This window comes from Aulonocara sp. 'chitande type north' Nkhata Bay, linkage group LG23, assembly GCF_057382095.1.
Source record: "Aulonocara sp. 'chitande type north' Nkhata Bay isolate Kocher_YH1m ecotype deep benthic linkage group LG23, A_spYH_male_GT1.1, whole genome shotgun sequence".
NCBI classification, from domain to species: Eukaryota; Metazoa; Chordata; class Actinopteri; order Cichliformes; family Cichlidae; genus Aulonocara; species Aulonocara sp. 'chitande type north' Nkhata Bay.
Window position 1 is genome coordinate 46,717,043 of NC_141365.1, and position 21,211 is coordinate 46,738,253.

At 40.9% G+C, this 21,211-nt stretch overlaps 2 protein-coding genes and 1 long non-coding RNA gene across 5 annotated transcripts in view; 2 read left to right on the forward strand and 1 right to left on the reverse strand.

The window, feature by feature from the left end:
• Positions 1 to 21,211, forward strand: part of LOC147302806 (protein NLRC3-like) — a 341,154-nt gene that overhangs the window by 161,834 nt on the left and 158,109 nt on the right. The window lies entirely within an intron of this gene.
• Positions 1 to 21,211, forward strand: part of LOC147302807 (NACHT, LRR and PYD domains-containing protein 12-like) — a 291,268-nt gene that overhangs the window by 158,275 nt on the left and 111,782 nt on the right. The gene's annotated exons all lie outside the window — the stretch shown is intronic.
• LOC147302815 (uncharacterized) lies at positions 985 to 5,491 on the reverse strand. 3 transcript variants are annotated; one of them, XR_015127321.1, is made up of 7 exons: positions 5,469 to 5,491; positions 3,909 to 5,337; positions 3,587 to 3,803; positions 2,300 to 2,430; positions 1,938 to 2,045; positions 1,711 to 1,832; positions 985 to 1,568 (listed from the first exon to the last, which is right to left on the reverse strand). It is a non-coding gene; the product is annotated as an uncharacterized LOC147302815 (long non-coding RNA). The 3 variants fall into 3 exon arrangements; XR_015127320.1 differs by having other exon boundaries at positions 2,300 to 2,425; positions 3,909 to 5,485; XR_015127319.1 differs by having other exon boundaries at positions 3,909 to 5,485.

Genomic DNA, 21,211 nt, shown 5'->3' on the forward strand with positions numbered 1-21,211 from the left:
AATATAAAAGGACCAATACTGAATATAAATATTTCATGAAAACTGAATTATAATACAAATTAGTAATAAGGGTTTCTCTGCGCCCTTCTCCACCCCATACTCAAAGAGCTGCGGGCAGAGAGGGTGACAGGAGAGGATGGCACTGAAGAGAAGATGCTCGGTTTCTGGAGTCTCCTGGTCCTGTCAGTATTAGTAGGATGCATCTGCTGTCTTCTCGTGGATGCTCACCTACCTTGACTCCTTCCAGCCTGGTATGGATTTCCCAACACAGTGGCCCACGTCAGAGACGTTTAATATTGATTACATATGTCTGAATTGCTAACCCTAACCCTAACCCTAGCTCAACAGACCACAATGCCCTGGACTGTCAGTATTATTACATGCTGTGAACATAAGTACCTTTGATCACAGTTTATGTTGTAAAAGAGAAGGAATATTGGAAAAAAGATCAACATTGTGATATTATTTCTTCCAAACTGACCAGAAACATGCTTGTCAGACTCTCACAGCAAAGGATCAGACTCACTGTGCATGACAGCTCAGGCCAATGATGTCTGTTAGATTGTCAGTTGTTTAGTGCTTCTGTACAGTTAGGGTCACCGTCTCTATTTCAGAATAATTAATATGCGGAAAACACTAAAAGTTGATTGTCTTCCAATATTCTAGCATAATTAAAAAACTTTGACTTTGTAAGTACATATTATTAGTCCTAATGCCAGCATGATTCTTCATAACTCCTGCTTTGAAATACTGAACTTTAAAATGTACCTGATGAAAGATCATTTACAGTGGCACTCTGTCAGGATCATTCTGACTGTAAGATCACTGTATTAATCTGAATCCTTCTGAAATGTGCTGTGAATGAATGCTGATGCAACTCACTGTGGGAAAGCTGTTAATAAAAGGAATCTGTGACACATGCAGCACATTCACAGAGGAAGAGGACACAAAGGGAGGACACGCAGAGGCTGTGTTGAAGTCAGAAATCCAAATCTTTATTAAAAAACAGGCGGCGGTAACAAACAGGAAGACAAGCAGTCCATCAAACAGTCTACAGGGTCAAACATACAGAGAATTCAAACAGCAGTAAAAAATAACTGGACACTGAAAAACTTAAAGCAATGTGTGAGACGCAATAAAAGGAAGCAGCGCAGTATATTCACTGAATTATCATCAATTACAAAAGAGAAAAAGGACGATTTCTAAGGATTATTTTCTTAAATGCAGTTAGAGTGTGGCTGGTAAAGATGGAAACATACAGAATGTAAACTGTGTGAGTTTGTGAACTTTGTTAGTAACAAATGAGGTAAAAACCCAAAACAGACAAAACACAGAAAGAGGCTCTCAGTATTCATTAATAATTAGAAAGAAACATTCTGGTCGTGGATTTTTACAGTCTTAGTTCCGCTCGCTGTCATCATTATAATCATCATGATCAATGGCGAGGTCCTGAGGTGGGTGGGGCTGTCTCTGGTGATGTCACCGTGAAGGAACAGCATCTGGCACGTGTTGGTGAAACATCCCAGTACACTGGTGTAGTTTCCTCTCCAGCTGTTTGACACGTGACACTTGAACATTAAGGGGAAGAAGAAGAAACAGTGTTAGGTCAGGTGACCACATGGTTTCTAAAGTAACTGACAGGAAGTAACCAGGCCGTCAGAAATGGATGGCATGTGTTTAGAAATACTGGAGTTGGGTAACTCTACTTACCAAAAGCAGAAGCACACAGATGAAGGATCAGATGCTGAATGTTGCAGGAACATGCTCATGTGTGGTGGTCATTCAGTGCTGCTCCGGCAGGTTACACAGTCCAAGACTGATATGCTGCCCATCTGAGAGTTTGAAAACACACATGCAAAGATTTATTTTGTATTACAGTCAAAGTTGGATGTTCATTTTTGTCCTTTAAAAATGTTTGTGTATTTGAAAGCACTAACATTTAAGGATGACTTGGATCGTCTCCTTTAAAGGGGAGACAAGTGTATCCACTGATCCACGTCACTTTACCTGGATGATGACTCCTCCCCCCTCACTCAGAAACACTCCTAATATAACCAAGCAAATAAATAATATTGAAGATTTACTTACATCATTACAAAAACAGCAAAAACATCTCCCTTTGATTCTATTTCTCCATTCCTGCTGAACATCAGGCAACAAATATCTCAATAAATCACAGTAAAATGTAAAGCACATGTTTTCTCTGCTTTGTCTAACCTCTGCAGAGCCTCTGTAAAGAAAATCATAACTGTAAGCATAAAACCAAAATATACATTTCATAACACGTCACTGGACAAACCTCGGTCAGTTGATTTCCTCTGTGCAGTGCAGACGAACATCAGTCAGCAAGTGACTCTGCTGGTTCTTCTGAGGAAACACCACCGTCTCTCCACACCGTCACCATCTGTGAGCACAAACTGCCGCTCTGCTCTGCCAGCATGTAGGAATCACATATCACACACACAAGGGTGAAGAAACATCAGAGCTCAACTTTGGATACTTTAGATCTTAACAGATCAAAGCAGCTCTTAGTTTCAACAATCAGACAAACAATGATACCAAACTGATTCTGTATGAATACAATATGGTATTTTCAATACAGCTGTCAAATTAATTTATTAAAACTAATACAGATATATGTATATTTTTTTTGATAAATTAGTTTGCTAAATTATAAGAATATATATATATTTTTTTTCATTTAACAATTGCAACTGAAAGAAATTAAATATTGAACAAAAATATATTGTCACATTCTGAGCATGCTCAGCACGCTGACAGACTTGAAGTTGCTACAGATTTTAAGAATGTCACAGGCTGGGTCTCTGACCCAGCGCTCTGAGTTCATTTTTGTATTTGTCTCATTTTGATATGTGATTAGTTTTGTGTCATTTCCTATCTAGCTTTAGTTTAAGCTGTTATTTATTATTGTTCCCTTGGTTTTCTATGTTTTGGGTTCTTGTATTATTCTTCACGTATTAGGTCTGTTAAGTTGTGTTGTCATGTCTAGTTTTAGTATTTCCCGTTTTATTCTGACAGTGTCATGTGTTCTTTGTTCATTGTATTTAGCTTTCCTCCTCCTGGTCCTGTCATTTAGGTTTATGTCAGTCAGCTGTTTCCCCCATGTGTCTCCACTTCCCCTGATCACCTCATGTATGTATTTAAGCCCTCTGTTTTCTGCATGTCATTGTCGGGTCGTCTGTTTACCTCACCTCAGTCATAGGTCTAGTTTTCGGCTGTTATTTCCACGTTAGTCATAGTCTTAGCCTGTTTATTTCCACCTCAGTCATAGTTATAGTTTTTGGTCTCAGTACCGTTTAGTATTTTGTTTCTTAGTGTCTTGTCAGTTTACTTTGGTTTCCTGGTTTACTTCTGCCGTCATCTAATAAAGGATCACTTTTTCTGTTCAACCTTCAACTCCTCGTCCTCATCTGCTTTTGGGTCCTGTTTCCATTACACACCGGCGCACCCCGCCGTGACAAAGAAGTGATAATTATGGGGAAGAAACTTCTCTTGTTCGTCCGTTTAATCAAACATTTGATGCCTCAGCTGTCTCAGTCTATAGCGTTCTGCAACTACAACTAACCTGAAGCTTGGATTTGGCTGCAGGTGCCCCTGTACATCCTTCTCAGATGTGGGTACCAGTTAATCCCACTTCTTCCTGACCTTTGCTTCATCACAAGACCAAAGGTGGCATCCCGTGTCACAGTCTTATCATCATCCAGAAGAAACATTTGAAGAAACATCATGGAGAAGAAACATTTACGCGCCTCCTGGTTTTGTTTTCTGATCCTGCGAAAAGACTGAGGACAAAGCCCAGAGAACACGAGATACACAACATTCAGACTCAACAGCCTCCATAAATGAAGAGCACCAGGTTGGTTCAGTTATAGTAGATATGAGCATACTTCACATTACTGGGTATGAATAATAATGAGGAGGCAAACTTTGAAGATGCAGAGCATGATGTCCCATCATCAGACTGTAAACAAACATCCACCAGGCTTCTTTGTTGCCAAAATTGATGATTCTCCTATCAGGGATCAGTAGCGTGTATTAACGTGTGGTATAAGCAGCAGTCACTGAAATATTACTGTTTCAGATAAGAAATCTAGGACATAAAAGCCAGGGTGGGAGGGATCTCTGCAAACTGACTTACCTCTGCAAGTGTGAAGCTCAACAAAAATCTGACTCTCCAGTCACAGATAGGGGTGGGTATTGATAAGATTTTCACGATTTGATTCCATTTTCGATTCTGTTTAACGATTCGATTCTTTATCTATTCTTTTTAAAAAAGGAGAACACTAAGGTCGATTAGCTTAGAACTTTGTTTTATAGCTTCTCTTTGAACAAGATATAAATTTAGGAGTAACATGGCCTTACAAACACAGCAGTGAGATCTTAAGAGATCCAGCCTACGGCTCTTCAATGGGGTGTCACAGGGTCCCCAGGAAAAGAAATTGTAAATGTAAAATAATAAAATAAATATTCTTCTGTAGCAATAACAAAGTATAACATAAATTAATCTGTAGCAAGAACACAAGAATATCCAGTAATGTCCCTGTGTACAAAAGGCCAGCCAGTTCGCAGAACTCATGAACGGAGCCACATCTGCGGAGTAAGATATCAGCATACTGCTACCGTTTAGCCAATGAGCGGTGAGGCAACCCATTCTCTTCGCCAATCAGAAGACACAATTCTACCTCATCACTACGCACACGTCGACGCAGAGAGTTCGGTCGGAGCTGCAGGTGGGAAGAGTCAGCAGAGTTTACTCACCGTGTGGATTTTCGTTCCTTCTAATGCTGTTAGCGGTGTGCGTCCATGAGACTGTAAGTTTCTGTGTTTTATCGTGTTTGTTCTTTGCTGCGGCCATTATCCTCCCTTGTTTAATCCTTGGCGCATACTTTGTTTACCGATTGTTACTGCCGTTTACTGCGAAGCAGCCTCTGCCGTGCGGTCATTAAGGGACCGTCACTAATTTCTCATGTTAGCTCTGATGTAAAGTGCCTAGTTAGGATTTATGTAAATAGTAAAATTAGCATTTGTTGACACTCCCTTATTTTGGTTGAATGTTCCACTATCCAGTATTGTTTGTATTGTTGTATTACACATTTAATTCACTCTGTTCACATAATTATGGAAGACTTTTATGTTCTTTCCAACAGAAACCACACCATCACTCACCACACGGCATATAGCATTTTACAGCCTGTTAAATCCCCTCACTCACATTATGGATGTGTGCTTCGGATTCTTGTTAATAAATGAGTGAACGGCAGATACCTGAGTGGCAGTGGATTTTGTGGATACGCCATCTGTTCTTATCGGACAACCCTGTTGAGATTGTGGATTCATAGAGTCAGCACCTTATCATCTACATCATTCATAGTCAGGAGGTCAAGTCCATCCCTCTTAAAGTGACCTCCTCCATTACACCCTGCCTACAATTAAACACATTCACTTACCGAAAATCAGGGGCATCTGCTGTGCAAATGGGTGCAAACCTTTTACCACAAACTTAGTCACTGCTTCGTCTATCCTGGCCTGAAAGGACACCGGTAGACTGCAGCAACAACTGCCAGCACCTGAGCCAGCCAGACTCTGTCTGTCTCTCTCATCATGGTCACCTAAATGCACAGTAATAGCAGGTTTTGTAATAAGGCAGATCGCGCTAACATAATATGCACTGTTAGTTGATTATTTACCTGCCGCATTAACGGGAGAGGACGTGCAAACGTTACTGCTGCTGCTGGGTTGAGATTCACGAGATTCATTTAAGGTCATCGCGTGTTTTGTGAGCAAATGCTTTTGCATATTCGTAGTGTTTCCTCCCTTAAATGAAATATCCACTTTGCAAGTATTGCAAGTTCCCCTGTTGTCATCCGTTCTCGTAAAGTATAATCAAACTTTTGAGCGTTTGAGCCGCTTAGGCGCCGTGTTTCCTGCCAGGTAAATGATGCTCCGCAATGTGGTGACGTCATTCGGGGCGACTGGAATTGATAAGGGAATCGTTTGCAAAAATGGCAAACAGTTCCAAGGAATTGAAACAGTGGGAACCGGTTCTCCACAAGAACCGGTTTTCGATACCCATCCCTAGTCACAGACAAACAAAAACTCCAGCTGGGAGATAGAAAACGCTGTCTGGGTCTTGCTGGATGTTGCTGGTCAGAGTCCCACATTAGCAGAGTGCTTCTTGGTCCCACTGACCCATGTGGACAGCGACTGTGGAGAACTGTTCTGGAAAACAGAAAAAGACAATTAAAATAACAAAAAGCCAAACAGGATTTCCACAAAGACTCTCTTGGAATCAGCAATCAAAAAAAATCACTGGTTCATATTTCAATCAAATATGAACAGGTTCCTTAACTGTATGCAGTTCAGATCTGATTTAATTTAATTTCCTTCACACAGCACATTCGTCCAGGCTGACAGGTAAACATAGAATTAATCTCAGGTAACATGACTCATAGTAGAGATTCAGTAAGAAAGATTGCAGGCTCTAATATTATTACCACACAATCCAAGGACACACCAACAGCTCCGATTTGTAGAACTATTTAAACAAATGTCTTCTGAATATTCAATTCATGTTCACAGTGGGGGGGGGGGGTGTAGAATATTTCTAACATTTTGAGTTATTTTCCAGTGTTAGAAAATCAGCACTGCTCAGTGTTAGCCATTTCTCCAGGCTGGAGAAATTGATCAGGAGGGCTAGCTCTGTGGTCGGCATGAAGCTGGACACTCTGGTGACAGTGGCAGAGAAAAGGACATTAAAGAAACTGATGGACATTATGGACAATGCCAGGCATCCTCTGCACACGGCCATAAACAACCAGAAGAGTCTGTTCAGTGACAGGTTGCTTCTCCCCAAGACAAGAACTAACAGACTTAAAAACTCCTTTGTCCCACACGCCATCAGACTGTTTAACTCCTCTCTGGAGGGGAGAGGGAGGGGAAACAGGAGGACAAAGGAGGGGGGAACAACTAAGCTGTAGTGCCTCTTCACCTCACTGTACAATACCTTGTGCAATACTTTTTGTAAATAGTCAACAGTGCAATAGACTCAAGACTTGAAATGTGCAATTCACTTGTATTTTTATTTTTTATTCCTATTTATTCTATTTATCCCCTTTGTATATTTTATTTATATTTGTCTCTGTATTTATATATATGTGTGTGTGTGTGTGTGTGTGTGTGTGTGTGTGTGTGTGTGCGTGTGTATATATATATTTATATATATATAACAATTCTGTAACTGTAACTTCGGTCGTTGCTGTGCTTTTTTTGGAAATCGAATTTCCCAGAGGAACCCACCCGAGGGATTAATAAAGTTCTATCTTATCTTATCTTATCTCTTATCTTGTTAATCTTCAAAACTGACTAGGTTACTTTTAAACATATAACACTGTCAAAAGTGTTAATTTAACACTCAACAGTGTTGTATTTAACACTCAGAGGTGTGGACCCATATAGACACTCTCCAGTGTTAATTTAACACTGGAGATTTTGCTGTGCACACTCGAGAGTCAGGCAGCTTAAATGTGTTTGTCTTCATCTGTAGTTACGTTTCATTGGCTGGAAATGTGCTAACTGGAATCATTCATGAGTCCAGATGAACAAAAACAAGTGTTTACTGCTCCACGCTGCACGAATCTGAATCAAAATCACTCAGACGCGCCCACGTAGGCATTCCACTAAAACCATGTGACCACCTTCACCTTTAAACCTGTTGTGAATATAATTTTAGACTTTTCACTTTATTTTGAAAGAACAGATTTGCAGGAAGTGCGGCTGCTGCAGAAACTCTTCACTTTTCACTGGCTTTAATCTTGAAGGTTTCTCCAGATGTGGAACTTTCATGCTAAACATTCAACATCTGACGACCGTCTCCGTGTAAAACACTGACAAACTCAAACTTTATACGGTAACTGACAGATTTATTCCTCCATTTTCAGGCATTTCACAATGAACTTGGATTAGTTTGATGATTTTATTCACGTTGGTGAATAAAACCAGCAAAGAGGCTGATTCCTGCAGAGGAGGAGGCAGAGTGGAGGAATCTGCAGGTTCTGTCTCTAACACACAACCAGAGCTTCAATCATAACGAGCACATAATAAAACCATGATCCCCCCTGATCGACTCTTTTAGCCTGTTTCCTCTGGATCGAACAGGATCTAACAAACCCCAGCTTCTGCTGGGACACTGGTCAGCATGGGAGGAAAAAGATGGCTGCCGTGTTGCTGTTTCCTTTCTTACACCAGCGTTATACTTCCTGTATCTGTGGGTCTGAGTTTTTAATCAGAGGATGAACTTAAAGCTTTCAGTCTGCTCTACAACCCACCACCTATCCACGCGTCTGCTAAGTGGACTGGAAATCAGTAAAACTTCTACCAGACTTTAGTAAATATTGCATTAAGATGAGCAGACAGATTTTAATCTCAGCATCGTGCACACAGATTTTTCAGGACACTGGAAGAGTTCCTGCCGTGGATTTAGATGTTAGTGTTGTGTGGATGATCCCATTCTGTGATCTTTGTGTTACTAACACTGATGCTTTTACACTTTAGGACCCTCGAGACCTCTGCTGCTCAGCCGTCCTGATCGCTGCCTCCACTTTAACCAGAGGCTGTAACCTCTGATCATTTCACCTGCACCGACAGTAAAACTCTTCTCCAGAACCAAACGTGCCATAAACCCATCACAGCTTCATCATCAGCTCAGTCTCAGCAACATGCAGACGACCGAGCAGCAGAAACTCTGCAGGGAACGTCTGAAGTCTGTTCTTCAGTTTTCCCAGCTCACTGTTTATTGAACATGAGACAAAAAAATAATTTCACCTTTAATGTGAAACTTTTATCGCCTGTGACATGTTTGCAGGAAGTTTACATGCTGTGATTTAGTGTCACAGCCATAAATATCACACAAGGTAAAAACTACAAGTCCCAGCATCCTCTGTGTTTAGGGAGGAGCAGTGAAACAATGTACATTTCAAATTCCTTTAATTTTAAATATGTTTATATTGTCTATCCTGTAAAATAGTCAGATGTCTATTCATATTAATGTACAGAATTCACCTGCTTGCTGCTACTACTGTACATTCACCCAATATATATATATATAATGTTCTTCCTCTACCCCCCCAATTTTTGCACATGTCGAGGAGCGTGTCAGGCTACATTTCACTGTGTGTTATACTTATATAACTATGCATGTGGCAAATAAAGAACCTTGAACCTTGAACCTTGAAAGTGAAAGTGTTGATCCTCCGTTCAGAGCAGCAGGAGGAGGAAGGTGGAGCTGAGGCAGGTGAGTGTTAACATGAATATGTTTCTTCTTATGACATAAAATAATTCCACGCTGTTCGTGTCTGTGGGTGAAACGTGAGGCCGGTCGGCTCCTCTGAGCGCTGGTTTCCTGTAAGTAGAGAGGAAGTGAGTTTAGCTGAGAGAGCAGGAGGAGAGTGAGAGCTGTGCTGAGGCAGGTGAGTGTTAACACCGCTCTGACATTACTGTGTCTCTGTGGCGGGAACAACAGGCTCCGTCAGTGGAGGCAAAAATAATCAGACTTTGGTTTTTCAAAGGAAACTACTTTATGTTGGGAGAAGCCGCGCGCTCATTGGATAACGACTTGTCAATCTCAAGTTATTAGCCAATGAGCGCGCAGGTTCACAGTAAGACCCGCCCTTATCACGACGTCTTTTAAAAACTAAAATGGCGACAGAAACTTTTTTTTTTTTTTAAATTAAACTTTATTTACAAACAACAGTATAACATACAAGGCACCATAATTAATCCGATTATGTTACATCCTTGGTTGAGCATCAGAGGCGGAGCCAGATATTTGAAACACCCGGGGCTTAGCCCAAAGAGTAGTATGCATGTGGGATTTTTATTTTTATTTTTTTTTGGGGGGGGGTAGAAATGACTGAAAGATTAATAGGCTCTGTTCAAAAAAGAATGACTTCATATAGGGAAAAATATATATCACATGTGCAGGACACCTTAAACTAGTTTTTTAATTAAGCAGCAAGGCAGAACAAGGTCAGGGCTGTATCAAGACACGAGGACTAAACCCCAATTCAACCAGACCCAGAACTGATCCAGAATTAAAACAGGACTACAACAGTTCAAAATCAGGACTACTGAGGACTTAACCAAGACAGAACCACAATCAGAACTAGATGATAGCACTAAAAACCATCATAGACCTGCACTACACTTGTTTTTTAATTCTACCAAAGTCCACTATTTAGATTGAGAAAAGTTTATATAATTATTTAGCCTTGTTGTGCGAACAAGCCTGCATAACTTAATAAATACAGAATTTGAAAAATAACAAACCTAAAAAGAAACACTAGGTACGAGATACATGAGGACCTATGATACGCTGATACTTTTGGTAAACAACCATGTGACTAACATGTGTGTCTCACCTGCTCTTGTTCATCTGTTCTGTCCTCGTTCTCCTCTCTCTCCCTCTTTGTGCTGACAATCATCAAATATACAGTTGAAACCAGATATTTACTCTTCAGATAAAAACACTTTTTTAATTGTAACATCAAATCAGACTAAATGTTTATTTTTTTAGATTGATAAATATAAAAACATATTTGTTAACTTTAAGAGTAAAGAGAGAAACTGTCTGTATTTCTTAATAGCAAATGGCACCAAATTGTATTCAAACTGAGCCACACTTATGAAGCTCGACAGTTCTTTTCCTGGTGTTTTGGTTGACATCTCTTGATGTTCCCATGTCACAGAAACAGGCTCTGTGTTTTGCCTTATATGCATCCACAGGTGTGTCACCAGTTTACTCACATGGACTCTACTAACCTATCAGAAGCTTCTTCAGCTCAGAATGGAATCGTCTGGAGTTTTCTTATTAATTAACAATAAACTTAGTGTATATGTACTCCTTAATATGATGAAAGTGATAATAAATAGACAGCTCTGTCTCTCTTTATTCTGACATTTAACTAATTCAAAAGATATTTCAATATTTATCTAAAACAAAAGTTTACTCTAAATTGATGTTGTACAGTAAAAATGTTTTATGTTTTCTCCCTAAAGTGTAAATATCTGGTTACAAATGTGAATATCCTGCTGTGTACTGAAATCCCTCTTGTTTTGCATAGAAATATACTGAACAACATACAAAGCATAATATATAAAATAACATTTACCTGAGTTTTTTCTTTGAAAGAACCCTCTAATGTCCATTCTTATGTTTCAGTACATAACTGAAACCGATTTAGTCGGGGAGGGTAAGAACTGAAAATATGAAATAAACACACGTAAGCTAAGACTCTCTAAAAAAATAGCATTTGTTCGGCTTTTCATTTCGCCATTTGTTGATTCACTCGAAGAGCAAGTAACGTAATATTGGTCAAGTGATCAGTTTCATATCAATCTTTCGTGATGCACCGTCATATTTACATTATTTGTACAGTACGAATGATTTTCTTTGGTACCTGGTCAAACTTAAGCTCTCCTTAGTATGGCTGGCTGCGTTTCTCCAACAGCGCACTCACTGCTGGCAGCAGCTGCCCCGCCCCCTCGCTCAGTCGCTTAGTGCCTGAGCTCGGATCATACCAATATCAGGGGGGATTCACGCACAGTCGTAAATTCCCACAGTGTGCACTATGTGCTTCGAATATTGTGTGTACTTTTTGTTTTATACAGTTGTCAGCCAGGCATCTAACTATGAAAAATTACACTCCAAAAGACCCCGGGCTTCTGACAAAACAACCCGGGCTTAAGCCCAGTAAGCCACCCCCACGCTCCGCCCCTGTTGAGCATTATAGCAAAACAAACAAACAAACAAACAAAACGAACAAAAAAAAACAACAACAACAACAATAAGCACAAAGCTAAAAGAGTTAGCACAAAAAGAAAGAACAGTCATTGAAGGATTTGAACCAAAGGCAAAAAATAACATGCAAAAAAAGGGCAGTCGTGATTATAAAATAGGGAGTTTTTTTTTTTAACATAGGTTAAACTCTTTAAATAAAACAACAAGTTTATGGGCTTTCTTGTTATTCACAAGTTTCAGCGATTTAGCCCAGAGTCTAAAGTCATTCAGCCATCTGTTTATACATGGTTTAGCTTTAAAGTATCTGCATTTGTGAAGAAAAAATTTTCCCATCGTAAAGAAAACTCCCTTAAAATATGGACAATAACAAACCTGCTAAATTCCCTCCAGAATCTCTGTGTAAAAGAACAGTACCAAAAAAGATGTGTCACAGTTTCTGGATGATCCCCACAGAAAGTACAATTAGTATTAATGTCCCTTTTAAATTTTACCATGTAGTGACTGGCTGGATAACATTTATGTAGAATTTTAAATGAGACTTCTTTCACCTTATTTACAATCAAATATTTATGGGGGACCATCCAGACTGTCTTCCACTTGATATCTGGAACATATCGGTTCCAATAAGATATTACATATGGTTAAAAATATTTAACCAGCTTAAAAAACTACAGGCAGATGTTGTTTTATTACAAGAAACTCACAAACCTGTCACAGGTTTAAATGAACTTAAAACACCTGAGTTTCCTAACGTGTTTGCAGCCGGTTATAATTCTAGACAACGGGGAGTAGCAATTTTAATACATAAAAATGTTAATTTTACAGTACTCGATACAGTTATAGATCCAGAGGGTAGATTTCTAATTATTAAACTATCAATATTGAACAAAAAACTATGTATTGTTAGTATATATGGTCCAAATGTTGATGAACCCTCATTCTTCCACGGTTTTTTTAGTGCACTCTCTGAACACCTTGATTGCACACTCATTCTTGGCGGTGACCTCAACCTTGGACTAAATGAAGAAATGGATAGGCTCAACACAACAGGAACTCAGTGTAATTGGCAGTCCACAAATATAATCAAACAGTATATGAACGACTTTGGTCTTTGCGATGCATGGCGCTCTCTTCACCCCACCAGTAAGGAATATACTTTTTTCTCGCATGTTCATCACTCTTACTCTCGTCTGGATTATTTTTTGGTCAGCAGCTCACTGCTGTGTGACATTTCAGACACTGAGATTCATCCTATAGCTGTCAGCGATCATGCTCCTGTATCTTTAACACTAATGCACAAGAATAATACTACGCCAAGTAAAAACTGGAGATTTAATATATCACTACTTAAAGATGAAGACTTTATTAAATACTTTAAAAAGGAATGGACTTCATATTTAGACTTTAATGACACTCCCGGAATATCTGCTTCTGTTCTATGGGAAGCAGGGAAAGCTGTGATGAGAGGTAAAATAATTTCTTTCTCATCACACAAAAAGAAAGAAGAAAACAAAAATATTCAGGAATTAGAAAAAAACATCAAATCACTAGAAGAAGCCTACGCGTCCCACCAAGATCAGGAAACATTGAACAAAATATGCAAAACAAAACTAGAATTAAATGAAACTATTAATAAAAAAACACAATTCCTTATACAAAGACTTCGCTGGCAGAATTTTGAACACAGTAACAAATCAGGTCGATTTCTAGCTAACCAGCTAAAAATAAATAAAGAAAAAACAACTATATGTGCTGCTAAAGATTTATCGGGGAACACAATATATGATCCTGGAAGAATAAACAACATTTTTAGGGATTTCTATGAAACTTTATACTCACCACAAATAAACCCATCTAAAAATGAAATTGATCTGTTTCTTGACAACGTAACTCTTCCAAAATTACTAGACAGTCAAGCAATGGAATTGGATTCGCCACTGACGCCAAGTGAACTCCAGGAAGCCCTGATAAGTATGCCCAATAATAAGGCTCCAGGTCCAGACGGCTTCCCTGCAGAATTCTACAAAGAATTCTGGACAATTTTGGCACCAGTATTCCACGACATGTTGCAGGAAATCGAGGAAAATGGCAGACTACCACCAAATATGAATTCTGCCAACATTAGTCTCCTGCTAAAACCAGGCAAAGACCCTTTATTTCCCTCAAGCTATCGTCCAATTTCTCTTTTAAATGTAGACCTTAAAATAATCTGCAAAGCTCTCTCAAAGAGATTAGAGAAAATGACCCCCCTCTTAATTCATCCTGACCAAACTGGTTTCATAAAAGGTCGGCACTCCTCAACAAACACTCGTAGATTACTTAATTTAATAGACTACTCATACGATAAAAACATCGAAGCCATAATATTATCTCTAGATGCAGAAAAAGCATTTGACAGAGTTAATTGGAAATTTTTATTCGCAACTTTACACAAATTTGGTTTTGGAAACTCTTTCATAAACTGGATAAGAATATTATACAATTCCCCAACGGCTCGTATCAGAACAAATGACCAGACATCCTCCAGCTTCTGTCTCCTGAGGGGCACCAGACAGGGATGCCCACTCTCCCCCTCACTTTTTGCAATTTTTATCGAACCTCTAGCAGCAGCATTTAGACAGGCTACAACAATTAAGGGCATAAAATGTAAGAACATAGAACATAAAATCAGTCTCTATGCGGATGATGTGTTGCTTTTTCTGCAAAACACACAAACCAACCTGTCTGAGGTAATTACTTTAATAAACTGGTTTTCAAGAGTTTCAGATTATTCAATTAACTGGCCAAAATCTACAGTTCTCCCCATTAACTGCTCCTTCCATAATTCTTCCTCTGCCCCACTGCAATCCGGAAATATTAAATATTTAGGTATTAATATCTCTCCTAAGCTTTCAGACTTAACTAAACTAAACCACATCCCACTTCTAAAGAAAGTAGAAGGCGATCTGACTAGATGGAAATCTTTACCCATATCACTCATGGGAAGGGTCGCCACTATAAAAATGATGATCTTGCCAAAAATAAATTACTTATTTTTGATGATCCCTAACAAACCATCACAAGATTGGTTCAGATCTCTGGATTCATATATTTCCAAATTCCTTTGGAAAGATAAACCCCCGCGTATTAGCTTAAAAACGCTACAAAGAACCAAGGATAGAGGAGGATTAGATCTGCCTAATTTTCACCAATACTTCTTAGCCAACAGGCTTCAGTTCATCTCAGAATGGTTAAAACATACCTTCTTAGTTGAGCCCTGGCTAGATGTTGAACAGGCACTATGCAAGGATCTAGAGATTTCAGACCTACCATTTATTAGCTCAAACATCAAAAGACATGAATGCTTTAAAAGTATCAACATCAGCTTTTCTCTAACAGCATGGTGGGAGTTTCTAAAAATAACGGAGTCTTCATTAATCCCATGCAAACGTACACCTATCTGGAATAACCCTGACATATTACAAAACAATAATATGATTAATTTCCCAGAATGGAGTTGTAAAGGAATTAAATACTTAGAACATATATTAGAGGGAACAGAATTTATTCCATTTGACAGACTAGTTGAACAATATGGGATCAACAAGACAAGGTTTTTAGAATATCAACAAATTAAATCCATAGTAAAAAAGAAATTTAACCTCAGTCAAGTTGAATTACAAACACCACTAAGTGCGGCACATTTTCTTACTCTTAAATCCCCCAAATTATTATCTAAAATATACAGAACACTTTCTAAATTAGATGAATCAATATCCCTTCCTACTGCAAAGTGGGAAGCAGATTTATCAGTCAACCTAGACCAAAACTTCTGGTCTCAGATTTGCTTAAAAACTTTTAAATTAATTAAAAATCCCAGTCTGCAATTAATACAATACAAAATACTTCATAGAGTGCACTATACAGGTCATCGGATGTTCAAGATGGGCTTTACATCTTCCAACAACTGCTCACACTGTCAAGGCAATACACCAGACAATTACATCCACGCTCTTTGGTTCTGTCCACCAGTGCAAAAGTTTTGGCGCGAGATATGTGAAGACTTATCAAAATGTCTGAAATGTAACATTCCAACTTCCCCCTTAGTGTGTCTACTGGGCAGCTTAGATAATGTCACTTCAGAAAAGAATATAGCCCATATGATCTTCACTGCCCTATGCATAGCCAAGAAAACAGTCCTCATGAACTGGAAAAATAAAAATAATCTTAATTCTAACCAATATAGAAATTATCTATTAGATTACATTAGTCTTGACACAGCCTCTGCCACCACATCAGATCAATTGCTCTGGGCCCCTTTTATCAGCTCCATCACCTAGTGGGGGTGGGGGGTCATAGTTTGGTCCCGCCTTCACTGTTGTGATTGGTGAGGGGGTAGGGACAGGCTTAGGGCGTCGGGGGGTTCCCCGGAGGCATCTTCCTTGGGGGGCTCAACCCGGGGTAGCGGTCACGTCCGGTTGAGGGCTCTGTTGGCTCTCAGGTGACTGTTTCCTCGCGGCTGCGTGCAGCGGGGCTAGGGGAGGGTCTGTGCTGACGGACGTGGGTTACTGACCTGGCAACCTGGCTGCCCCTGGGTGGGTCCGGGATGGGCGTGAGGTTCTGGGGGTGCTCCGTCTCTGGGCGGGGGCCCGGGCCGGGCCTCGGGGGCTCGGGTCCTGGTTGGTGTGTTGCCGGGGTTGTGGGCGGGTGGGTGCATGGGGGCCCGGCCCTGGAGCAGGGTGCCGCCGGTGCATCGAGCCGCCTGGGGGGCTCTTCAACTGGTGGGGGGGATGGTCACATCTGGCAGGAGCTTTCTTCTCTCAGGAACTCTCTGCAGGAGGGGGAGATACAGGAGAGGTGGAGGAAGATCTCAGCCTGGGCGTTTACCGTCTTATGTAGTCTGGAAGATGTGTGGTTGGTGGGGTGGGTGCAGTTTTCTCTGTGGTGGGGTTGGGTGGACTGTCCAGGGCTCTGTGGAGCCGGGGGGCGCTACTGCACTGGGCCCCGGTCTGATGGGCCTGGGCCCCCCTTTCCTGGCGGGTCGCGGAGGGTGGGAGTGCCTACTGGGGTCAGCGGGGGAGCTGGCCCCAGGGAGGGGTTACCTGCCCCTCCCTTCCTTCCCTCCCCATCTCCAGCTGCCTCCCTCTTCCCGCTCCTCCACAACCACCCACACATGCAGGGCCTTGGAGTGGGGGTATGTCACCAGGGTGCAGAGGAGGCTACCCCCCCCCCCCCCCCCCTGTCCCCTTCTGGCTGCCTCTGCCTCAATTTTATCCCACAACTTAGACATTCACATTATTCACACTCTCATTACACATACATATAGGATCTTGGGGGTGGGCACAATCACGGAGTCCAAATCACCATCAGGGTGTATACCTCACCCCTGACGTCGTTGCCCACCTCTCAATTTTAAATACACTTAGTCATTGAGGGTTAGCAGGAGGGACTATGCGCTTACCTGCTGCTCCTTGGCAGGTAGCTCCATGCCCTCCTGGGTTTTAATTGCACCTTAGAACACACATGCATCAACACTACAATGAGCGGGTGGAGGGAGGTTTGGAGTCTTCTCCCACCCCCATTCTCTGCGGCCTGCTGGAGCGGGAGGGCTAGTAGGAGGAGTTGGCCGTCCGACTGCGGTCTGGGGTGTGGGGCCTCCCTGCTGCTGCGGAGTCGGGGTGGTCTGCCTCTCCCCACCGCAGGGAAAAGGGTAACACCACCTGGGTCTGGGTGCAATTCCCCCCTCCAGGGGCAAGGGTACCTAGACCCGGTTTGTAGAGTACGCTTGGGGAGTGTGATTGTGTGTACAGCGTCTCTTTATGTCTGTCTCCACGTTGGTTGAGTGTGGAGTGAGTGCATATGAGAGCATGAGGGTGGGAATGGATGTTTGTGTCTGTGTGTGCCTGTATGTCTGTGTCTATATGTCAGGTTGGGTATCAGACGCCACCTCTCTGGGGACACCTCAGGCCCTCCAAGGTTTGGAGGCCTATCTCCACCCACCACCACTTCCCCTGCCGGTGGCGGACTCCCTCAGGTGTCGGTGTGTTGGTGGTTCTTTGTGTCTGGGGGTGGGCGTCCGGGTACACACCGGCTCACTCCTTGGCGGCCGCTTGTCGGGGCCTGGGGCCTGGGGCTCGCTCGGGCCCCTTTGGAGGTGGGGTGCCCCCGGCCTCTCGGCCTGGGGCTCGGTCACTCAGGCGCAGCTGGGGGCCGGCGGAGCTCACGGGCGCGTCACTGCAACTCCCCCTGACTTCTGCTCCGCGGCTGCTGGGCGAGCCCTCATCTGGGACTCTCCTCAGCTCTTACTGGAACAGTGGCGCGGCTGCCCCTCTGTTGGTCTTCCATGGTCTCTTGTGTTCTGGGGGCCTCTGGATGTCTGGAGTTTTGATCTCCTCCATACCCGCTTCACACCCTGGAGGACGGGGCTGTGGCCCCCCCACACTCCCTAGCAGATCATTACATGGAGAAACCTTTGGAATGCAAGCATGCTGATCCACACAGGTATGCACACATGGGTATTCACAGATGCGGACTAAAGCTTTCTTGGCTGCTGCCTCAAAGCACACTGTGCGCTGTCTATCTTGCGTGCTGCACAATATCGTTTATTATTTAGTAAATATTGATATCTATGACTAGCTAGTTTATTGTGATGGTGCTTTGTTTTCTCTATTATTATGTTGCTCTTTGTTGTTTGCTGTCTCCTCTGTTTGTTTTTTTTGTTTGTTTTTTTGTTTTTTTTTTTTCTCCATACAGGTGACACAGGAGTTCTTTTTTTTTTTTTCTCTCTCTTCCCCCCCCTTCTCACCGTCTCTTCTCCCCTTTGGTTTTCTTTCTTTCTCTCCCCCTCTTTCTCTCATTCACTCCCCCTGTCCTATTTATTTAAAAAAAAAAAAAAAAAAAAAAATGACAAAGGATGAACTGAAGCTCTGCCATCACGTAATGTCGCATACTGCTGTTTCTGATGTCATTTAGAAAAAAAAAAGAAAAAAAAAAAAGATATTACATATGGGAGAGAGACGATATCTTCTTGGAATAAACTACGTATTCTCTTATTGCTGTTACCAAGTTCCTGTGAAAAGCAGATTTTTCCTATTGGTGACTCAGCTGGATCAGGGAGAGCATAGGTGTCAAACTCTGGCCCGCGAAGCCATACCAAATTATTATTAGAGCTGGCCTACTGGTATTATACAGCTAATATATATATTGTTTAGTATTAAGCTTTGCTTGTTCCATATTCAGTTTTTCAGAAAAACTTGTTTGAGTCCATAAGAAGAGATTCATTCTTAAATCTGGAGGAAGATTTTTTTTTCAGTAAATATTAATGTTAGCCCGCGACCTTGTTCCAGTTTTGAATTTTGGCCCACTGTGTATTTGAGTTTGACACCCCTGAGGGAGAGTGACTGAGGTAGATATTGAGCTGTCAGTGTTTTTATATAATATTAAAGTCCCTGAGGGTATGGCACCAAGCACCATTGAGAATTCCTGAACACTGATTGGAAAATTATATAGTGCAATAAAGTCGTTGTAAGTAAGTAGTTGTCCCTCTTTATTAACCAGCTGAGCCACCAATAGGATCCCATTTTGGACCCAAGTTTCCAGGAAAAGTGATTTATTTTTATATAAAATATCTCTGTTGTTCCAGATGAGGTATTTGTGAGGTGAGAAGTTGTGTTTATAAATGAGGGTCCACGCTAAGAGGACCTGCTTATGGAAGGATGAAAGCTTTACAGGGAGTTTCTCAACATTGTAATTACAATTTAAAACAAAATTAAAGCCACCAAAACGAGAGAAAATATAATGTGGTATAAAGTTCCAGATAGAGGTAGGGTTTTTAAGAAAATGTTTGGCCCAATTAATTTTGAAAGTGTTATTTAAAGTAGAAAAGTCTAAAACGTTAAGCCCACCTGATTCGTACTTATTCATCACAACAGTTTTTCTAATATAATGCGTACGGTTTTTCCATATAAAATTAAAGAGCATACGGTCAATATCTTTACTAATTTTCTTATCCAGATGTAAGGAGACAGCAGCATATGTTAATCGGGATATCCCTTCTGCTTTAGTAATTAACACTGTACCTTTCAAAGACAAGTCCCTTTGCAGCCACTGGTTGAACTTTTTTAGGGTTTTCTGTATAATTGGAGTGAAGTTTGAAGAGAATCTTGATTTTTGGTCTTTGGATATTAACAGTCCCAAGTATGTGACTTCTTGTTTAACAGAGATATTACAGATAGTATTTGCAGGGCAGTCTTTAAATGCTAGTAACTCACACTTTTTTAGATTTAGGCATAAACCAGAGGCCTCAGAGAAATCACTAATCACAGTAAGAGCTGGAGGGATTTGGTTTGCATTCTTCAAGAAGAGTGTGGTGTCATCGGCTAACTGGCTGATGACGAGCTCCTTATCAGCTATGGTGATTCCTTGTACAACACTGTTTGAAATATTAGTTGCAAGAATTTGTGTACAAAGTAAAAATAAATATGGTGAAATAGGACATCCTTGGCGAATACCACGTTTCAGGTCAAATCTCGGGGTGGAGCCGTTAATCATTTTAATAGAACTATTGCCATTTGTGTATAAGGTTTTGACAGCTTTACAGAAAAACTTGCCAAAGCCAAATTTTTCCAAAGAGTGGAAAATAAATTGATGTTCAATTGTATCAAAAGCCTTATAAAAATCCAGGAAGAGAATGAAGCTATTGTCAGATACCAAATCAGAGTAATCAAGTAAATCCAAAACCAGTCTAATGTTATTAGAAATGTGTCTGTTTCTCATAAAGCCCGATTGTGTCTCATCAATAATTGTTTCCAAGACCTCTTTAATTCTGTTAGCAAGTATTAAAGCCATAATCTTATAGTCATTATTGAGCAGGGAGATGGGTCTCCAATTATCAATAAAGAGTAAGTCTTTGTTTGGTTTTGGAATAAGTGTTATGAGACCTTGAGTTAGAGAAGGAGGGAGGATGTTATTCTCTATACTTTCTGTAAAAACCTGCAGTAAAAATGGAGCCAGGAGATTAGAAAATGATTTATAAAACTCTGCAGTCAAACCATCTGTGCCGGGAGATTTATTGGCCTTAAGTGCAGAAATGGAATCACAAACTTCCTCCACAGTCAGAGGGCTGTCACAATAACTTCTATCTTCCACAACAATAGATTTTAGGTTTTTAATATTATTGAAAAATCCTGTTGAGACAGCCTCATTATATTTTGAGTTGTATAGTTTAGTATAGAATTCGGCACAGAAATGTGAAATTTCTCCAGGATTGTCAGAGACAATGCCATTAATATTTAGTTGATGAATAGAGTTTGTTTTTGATCTGTATTTTTCAAGTCTGAAAAAGTAAGCAGAATTTTGTTCACCCTCCTCCAGCCACCTCTTCCTGGATCTTATGAAAGCACCCTCAGCCTTGAGTCG